Source organism: Miscanthus floridulus, chromosome 5, assembly GCF_019320115.1.
Source record: "Miscanthus floridulus cultivar M001 chromosome 5, ASM1932011v1, whole genome shotgun sequence".
In the NCBI taxonomy this organism is placed as follows: domain Eukaryota; kingdom Viridiplantae; phylum Streptophyta; class Magnoliopsida; order Poales; family Poaceae; genus Miscanthus; species Miscanthus floridulus.
In genome coordinates this window covers 145,372,379-145,381,490 of record NC_089584.1, presented here as the reverse complement: position 1 = coordinate 145,381,490, position 9,112 = coordinate 145,372,379, and positions in this window count along the sequence as shown.

Genomic DNA, 9,112 nt, shown 5'->3' with positions numbered 1-9,112 from the left:
TTGTTCTGGTTGGGGTTGGGACGTTGGGTTTTGGAGAGTTTGGTCGGGGTGGGGGAGCAGGTGGGCACACACCCGCGCATGCTGTATGGCGGCACGCGCGCCACCATGTCCATGGCTGACCTGCACGGCTGCACCGGCCGCTGAAACGGCGAACATGGCTGATCCATGCTGCGACTGTTAGCTCCAAACACAGTCTTGCAAGCGTGACGGCGTGAGGCGACGTATTGACGTACCCGATCGGAAAGTACGTACAGTACTACATGGGAGAACTGTCCATGCTTGCTTGCTACATTGAAAAATAGGAGTGGAAAAATAACGAGAGGGCAGGAGTTACACAGCTCAAAGGTTTATATTACCTTATGGTCTCTACATTTCGCCCTTATTAGAACACACACACGCACACTTAAACCTGCCTTACGTTGTCAGCATCCCAGATCCCCTTGATGCTGACTCTGATGGAGCTCCTGCAGAAGCAGCCACGCCTGGAACAATCTAGGAAGCGGAGACCGCGTCAAGGCCCAAGAGAGCCAGCCGACCCAGTACCCGAGTGTCCGGCCCAATGTGGGTTGTGTAATGTATCCAGTGCTATATGAGTCGAGAGTGGGAGAGGGAGAGAGATTATGTATTATGTAAAAACTCTGAATCGAATCCAACTCTGAATCCGGCCATCGTGCTGTTCCCTGCCTCCTCTCTGTCCATGTTCTTCTTCTTCTACTACTTCTCCCCCCCCAAGTTCCTCTCCTCACAGACGAGCACATCCAAATGACCAGAATAAACCGGTTTATGTCTCAGATTAACCAAGACTACGATCGAGATGTTCAGTTCGCGACTTTGAGCTCTCTTTTTTTTTTGGACAAATATGAGCTCTTTTTCTTTCTAATTAATCAGGCACTCTGCCAGACAGTATTTGAAATGGGGTCTTCTTAACCCTAGACTAGGTCGATCACTAGTAAATGGAAATGGGATCGATTATATGGATTCAGACGTAATACACGTGCGGACTGATAGGATATGGTAATAATACTCCTATCAGAGAAGGGATAAGTTATTGACTTGGTGATTCATTTTCTTATGGGGCCACAAGCCCAGCAACAATCAGATGATGAGGCCCATAATACGATTCTACGAGGACCGTCCCCAACGGCACCAATACGGTACCTCCCACTCTATCCCATCCCGTGAGCACCCCCCTCGCTCCCCCACGCCCACTCGCTGCCGCTTTGCCCGCCTGTTCTCCAGGCCTGCTAGTGCCCCCGGGACGAAGCCGCGCCCGCGCCCAGCTTGTTGTGGGCCCGCCCGCCCACGCTCCCTCCCTCCCTCCCCCCTCCCTCCGCGACCTCCATTGCGACCCCGCGCTCCCAGCTATCGCTCCAAGGTAGGTCGGTCCTCCTCTTGATCTAAGCCCTCATCCTTCTCCTCCAGATCTGAGGGACGCGGCGGTGGCTGGAGTTCCGATGAACTCTGGGGTTCTATTCCCTTCTTCCTCCGGCGAGCTCGAAGGTGATGGGCCAGGGGCTGTAGCATCCTGCACCTCGAACCCATCCCCTTGCTGTTTGTACGCCTTTTGTTGTTTCTCCTTGTTGCAAGGGGATTTTTGGATATTGCAACAGATGATTTTCGAATGTTGCAATAGGGTGATTCATGTGTTGTAGAAAGAGAGTTCTAATGTTGGGATTGTTGCAATAGAGGATTTTAATTGTTGAAATTATCTTTTTCAAATATTGCAGCACTTAAAGGTGATTTTGAGTGGTTTCCATTTCTACGTTTCATGGTTGATTTTTGCGACGTTGCAGTACTGTTTGAGATGTTGCGGTATATAATTTTTTAATGTTGCAGTATATAATTTTTCGATGTTGCAGTATATAGTTTTATGATGTTGCAGTATTTATATTCTGGTGCTGCACTATGTATTTTACATATTTTTTGCGATGTTGCAATTAAAGTGTTTAGGGCTCGTGGGACTGGGACGTGGTGGGGGAACAGGGAGCGGTGGGGGATGGGGCGTGGTGGAGGACAGGGGATGCGCGGGGATCGGGACGGGGCTGCCGGGGGGGGGGCGCTCGTAGGCAATACAATTGTTTATTGTTTCAGCACCGGGGAACCTACGTGCTGTCGATGCGGGACCCACAGGATACCCCGCAAGGGAGAGAGAATATCTAGTCCAACTAGGATTCTCCCCATGTAATCTTAATAGTATAGCTATTAAGTAATCCTACTAGGAAATCTCATTGTAAACGGACTAGGACTCTGGCCTCCTGACTATATAAAGGAGGGCAGGACTCCTGAGACAGGGGGACCATTGTACAACACAACACTTGACAATCAATCCAACGCAAAGGCTAACGCCGACTGGACGTAAGGTTATTACTCGATCTACGATCGAGGGCCTGAACCAGGATAAATCGACTATGTCTTGCGTTAACCATCGAGTTCGGCATACGCCGAAGCCCGAACATACTACCCCGGGTACCCCCGTGGCAGGCTATCGGTGGCAAAACATCAATAGCTGGCGCGCCAGGTAGGGGCTTTCGGCGACTTTGCATCCGAGAACTCGATGGACCTCGACAACATATTCTTCCCGACGGGATCAACTTTCATCTTCGGCTCATGGATCTGCGAGGCAGACAACAACGGCAAGCTTCAGGGCCATCTCCTCAAAGATCCAGATCATCATAAAGAATTTCATATTTCACCAACTACAACGGATCAGCTCACCAGAAGATTCGCACAGCTCACAGTATCCGATTCAAATTAGATTTCACGGCCACTCGTATCCGATTCGAATTCAAACATCAAGGCGAAGTTTTATCCGAGTGCTTTCAAGAAACCGAGTTCTTTTTTGGCAAGATTCCAGAGCACAACCCAAAACAACTCGGATCACCCTCAGAGTTCTTCCAAGAAGTCGAGTTCTTTTCCATTTGGGCTCGACAACGTGGCAAAATCCTATCAGGGACAGTTCGAAAGATCTTTCAATCCAAGATGCGGGATACCACTGATAGGAGCTCAGGAGGGTCTCGTGCTAACAATAACATCCCAAGACTGCATCATCCACTGGCCAGGTTCTGTTCCTGAGGACAGCGGTACCCAACTAGTCGGCACGACGACGACAGCAATTCTACCCTACCAAGAAGGAGACTCGATCTACGACACCGAGGCATCTACTAAAGTTATTAGCAACTCCGACAGCATGAAAACTAACGCCAATAACAGAACGACTCATGCGCGAGAAGTGCTCATGGTTCGACGACCGCGGTCACCATTAAATTCTCCAGAAGCACCCGATGTCAGATCATCAGATGAATCAAAATCCAACATATCACCTTTTGCCCAAGGCTACGACGGAGAAACAGATAGTCAGAAACAAGCTAGAGAAAGAAAAAACAAGTTGAAGCAAGGGCGTCAACACCGTGCTAGGCAGCGCAGGGAAGCTTGGATCAGATACGAGTCAGAATTGGCTGAGTACGACAAAAGAAAATCGCAACGAGAAGTCGAGGGGAGACGCACGGCGAATACACCTTACGATAAGATTCGAGAAGCATTAGAAGAACTCGGAAAAACTTCACATCCCAGTGAGAAGTATGAACAGCTCCAGGACTTGCTCCGACCGACGATCCCGAAAACGCATGAAGAGAGAGCTCGATCAAGATTACCCGCCAGATCAACAACCCACAGGCAAGAAGATCAAAATCAAAGGAAATCCGCTTTCGAAAGACTTAGGCCGAGTGGAAGCCATGACGAAGGAAGTAGGAAGGAACATAATCAAGGCCACCGATTTAAACAACCAAGGAAGACTAGGAGTAGGGTACCTACCCAGACAATCTCGCAAGATTATTCCCGTCAGAACGACAGTTGGCCAGAAGAAGGTGTCGAATCCGAATTCAAAGAAACCAAGACACACGACAGATTCCCCTGTTTCGCGAACAGGCTTGCATTGGTACGATTACCTCACAAATTCAAACCGTCTAACCACTCCAAGTATGATGGCAAAACTGAATCAAGGCAATGGCTCAGAATATATTCACAATCAATTGAACTAGCCAGAGAAGACGACGATATCAAAACCCTGTTCTTTCCCATGGCACTGGAAGCCATGCCTCTCCAATGGTTCGACAAACTGAACCCAGGATCTATCAGAAATTGGGAGGATTTGCAAAGAGCTTTTTGTGAGAATTTTGCAGGAATCATTACACATCCAATCACCCATGCAGAATTAAAAGGACTCAAGCAAAAGGGAGGTGAAAGTCTCAGAAATTACTATCGATGATTCGGCGAACTACGAGCTCAAGTGCATGACATAACCGAACAAGAAGTAATTGAAGCTTTCTCTCATGGAATCATGGCTAGGTGGCAATTTCAAGACTTCTGCAAAGAAAATCCGAGAAACAATGAAGAATTCAGACGAACAGTAGAAAAGATGATTACTGCAGAAGAAAAAACACGAGAAAGGTTCCCGGACAGAAACAACCAGGACAACTCGGATAAGCAAAATCATCGAAATAGCAGACATCAAGAAAGAAAACGTAGACCAGATAATACTGTGGCAATGGCCGACAAATCAAAGAAGTTTACCAAACCCAGAAGATATGATGACATTGGAAACATACGTTGCCCATTGCACCCTAGTGGGAGGCACACCATCGGAAATTGCTATACTTTCAAAGATCGATACACAAGAAAAGATAGTAAGGAAGACACCAAAGAGGACAATCAGAAAAGAGAAGAAGACAACCACGAGGACAAAGGATTCCAAAAACCTAGGGGAACGGTAGCAGTGATTTTCTCAGGGGCTCCGGATTGCAGAAGCAAACATCAAGAAAAACTAGCACTGCGGACCATTATGACAGCAGAACCGGCTACACTAAGATACCTCAATTGGTCACAGTATCCTATCCAATTCACCAAAGAAGACCAATGGACTAGCGTGGGAAACGCAGGCCATTATCCATTGGTTCTGGATCCGACTATAGCTGGTATGACCGTCACCAAAGTACTAATCGATGGAGGAGCTGGGCTTAACATCATCTTCTCAGAAACTCTAAGGAAAATGGGACTACAACTCGTCGGGATGATTACACCAACAAGCACACCTTTTTACGAAATAGTACCCGGCAAAGCAGCCATGCCACTCGGACAAATTACTTTACCTGTTACCTTTGGAACTCCTTCAAACTACCGAACAGAGTTTATCAAATTCGAAGTCGCCAACTTCGATTCATCATATCATGCAATCCTAGGACGTCCAGCACTGGCCAAATTCATGGCAATACCACATTATCCATACTTACTGCTTAAGATGCTAGGACCCCACGGTATCCTTTCTCTTCGAAGCGATTTAAAGCGCGCTTTTGAATGCGACGTTCAGGCGATCCAAATTGCAGCTAAAGCACAATCTGACAATGGAAGAAAAGAAATAGCCGCAATCACTGCAGAAACAAGCCAAGAAGAATTAGAAATACCGGCTAAAAAACCCAGTATCATCGCACCACCAAAAGAAGCCGACGTCAAGCAAATTGACTTAGGCACAGGCGACACCTCCAAGACAGCAACTATCAGTGCTCACCTCTCGGCAAAATAGGAACTCGCGCTCACCAACTTTCTTCGGGACAACAAAGATATCTTCGCTTGGAAGCCAGCCGACATGCCAGGAGTCCCAAGGGAGTTGGCTGAGCACAGAATTGATGTTAACGAAAGCTCCAAACCTGTAAAACAACGGTTACGACGATTCTCACCTGACAAGAAGGCAGCAATTAAAAAGGAAATAACAAAACTGATGGCAGCCGGATTCATCAAGGAAATCCTTCATCCAGATTGGCTAGCCAACCCAGTCCTTGTACAGAAGAAAAATACGGACAAGTGGCGTATGTGCGTCGATTACACAGATCTCAACAAACATTGCCCAAAAGATCCGTTCGGGCTACCACGCATTGACCAGATAGTTGACTCGACAAGGGAAAGGAAGATAAAAGGTCTTTAAATAGATTTCTCAGTGATACAAATGGCCCATAAGGCCCGTTAAAGCACAGCGTGGGAACGCAACGGTCCATTTACCGACGCAGCTAAAACGACGGAGGGCACGAATCCATACAACGGTACAAACCAACGGGCAGATTTCAGACTTATCCGCGCAGCACCACAACAGGGTTATCAGATAGCCACAAGAACAACTCGTTGAACCAAGAAGAAAAAAAGGGCTATCTCACGAGGAACAAAAGAACCCGGTTATGTAACAAAGAACTCGGTAGTCTCATGAACGACAGGGATCACAACAGAAAAGTCAAAGACAACTCAGAAGACAAGATTCGTTACATTACAAGTGACTTCAAAAATAGAAGATTACAAATCTTACAAGACCCAACGAACTCGGCACCACGAAAAGCAAAGTAGCAAAGAGGAACACGGACACGACTAGGCTCTGGAACGACTACGTGTCCCAAATTGCTACTCGGAAGGACAGACCGCCATCAGCTACACTGTTTTCTTCAAAGGACGAACGCAGTGCATCCAAGGCGGAAATCGGCAGCACGGCAGGGCAACATGGAGCAAAGAAGGCCGGCGGGCATCTGTCTACCCAAGACCGATGTGATGCTGGATATGGTGTTGATCTGCACCGGACGGTCTCAAGACAGGCGACGAGGATCAACCTAGAACTGCCGGATGAAGGAACGAAGCCCACATCACAAGACTTTCTCCAACTACCACCACGTACATCCTGGCACAATGCTGTCGCGGGATTAGCCTACCTCTAATCCCTATCACAAGACTTCCTCCAGCTACGACAAGACACACAGAAACTACAAAACATGCCCGGGGGCTGCTCTACTTCACAAACTACCATGTTCATGACCACCAAGGCTTCAACAGAGTATCCAATGAATGAAAACAAGCACTCTGGGACAGTATTTATAGACCAAAGGATCGGCGCACATGGACTAGGAGTACCAACGAAATAAGCCTAATAAAGGACACAGTGAAAAGACAGGACACAATAATGGACGACTCAGGCGAGAAGAGGCAGTACTCGAAGACGGGCATATTCGGAAGAATATACCAGTACAGTACAACCCGTGAACAAAAGGCATTTACACTCAACCACCACCATACAACTACATCTGACAACAGCAGACTATCAAAGAATACGCCAAGACCTCGCATCCGAGTTCTTCCCGAACAAAACAACACGGATATACACTCGGGGCCTCGGCCAACATCATAGCTCAATCAACACTAAGCTAGGGAGCTCGGCCTTTCATTTCAACTACCCCCGGAGGCTCGGAACCAAAGACGAAGGACCAAGAATACAAGAAGCTCAAGACTACAACGATGACAACACATCAAGACTCTTCATCCGACTTCTTTTCTAAAAGAGAAGAACTCGGAGAAAGCAGGATATATAGCCACAGAATTTTTTGAAGACAAGAATCAAGACCCTCCAACTTTTTGTTCCAAATAGCAAGAGGCTCGGGGGCTACACTCAGTGAGTGCCCTTTTTCTTCGAAAAAGCGCACGTCACCAAAAGACTTCCTCAACGCAGATCACTTCAAGACACTACGACAAAAAGAACCCGGAACGAGCCATATTCGAGTTCTTTTTCATAAAACTTCAACGAACAATCAGAGCAACTTCAAGACAAGATCCTCCAGCTCCTTGTTCCAAATAGCGAGAGGCTCGGGGGCTACAACCAGGTGGATGTACTTTTTCTTCAAAAAGCACTCACCACTCGAAGATCCCAAGAAGCGCTACAAGGTTTCACTCCAGAAAGTACTCGGATGACATTTTGTTCCTACTCAACAAGACTTGAAGAAGCAAAGCGAGACTTTCGGAGCTCAACCATGAAGTGCTCGGGGGCTTGTCGATGCGGGACCCACAGGATACCCCGCAAGGGAGAGAGAATATCTAGTCCAACTAGGATTCTCCCCATGTAATCTTAGTAGTATAGCTATTAAGTAATCCTACTAGGAAATCTCATTGTAAACGGACTAGGACTCTGGCCTCCTGACTATATAAAGGAGGGCAGGACTCCTGAGACAGGGGGACCATTGTACAACACAACACTTGACAATCAATCCAACACAAAGGCTAACGCCGACTGGACGTAAGGTTATTACTCGATCTACGATCGAGGGTCTGAACCAGGATAAATCGACTGTGTCTTGCGTTAACCATCGAGTTCGGCATACGCCGAAGCCCGAACATACTGCCCCGGGTACCCCCGTGGCAGACTATCGGTGACAAAACATCGACACGTGCCTCGGCTCAAGAAAATTTGTACTCAGCATCGCTGGCTGCAATGTTTCTACCCGATGCTCCGTTACTCTCTCTCCTTTCTCAGCATTGGCAAAAAGGCACATTGTGGGTAGTCCTAGGGAGCCGCTCTGTACCTCAGCATGCAAAAAAAAAAAAAAAAACAAAAAAAAAACAAATGATTCAATATAGTAAGAGCATCTCCAGCGCCCCCCCCCCCCCCCCCCCCCCCCCCCCTCTAATGAGCCCCTAAACTAAAATGCTAGCTACTAGCTACTCCTGCCATCCTGTGATGTTTCTGCTAGGGGTTAGATTAGCTAGGCAGCTGTATGTGCCGTCCCTGCTCTGCTGTTTCCATTGAACATTATTACATCCATCCATCACGACAGAAGATGAGAGAGCACGCGAGCTAGAGTCGAAGAGAGTTGTGCGTGCTACTGCTGGCACTAGGCTGGACGAATGCTTAGGTACCCGGACATACCGCTGGATCCGCTCCCGCTGCTGCCCCCACGTGTATTCACCGTCGGATCCACATCCCATCTCACAGGTAGCTCTTTTTTCTTACACAAAGGACCACGAAATCCCTAAGCTACACGGGTAAAGGTTTCAGGAGTTACCTTAACCACCATTTTTTAACATATGAATTTCGAATGTGTGACATTCTTCTCTTCCATTTTTCCTAAGATGTTCCTTCCTGAGAGTGAGAGACCATCAAATACCCTTCCTCAAAGGTTGAGGCTTGCTAGCTGCAACAATGCATCAGAATATATGCAGCTTGCCTGCTTTAGTAGATATCTGTTACGTTCCGGATCAAGAACGTAACTGATAACTAGAGTGGATAGAGTTAGGGATAGGATTCAGCAAAGAATCT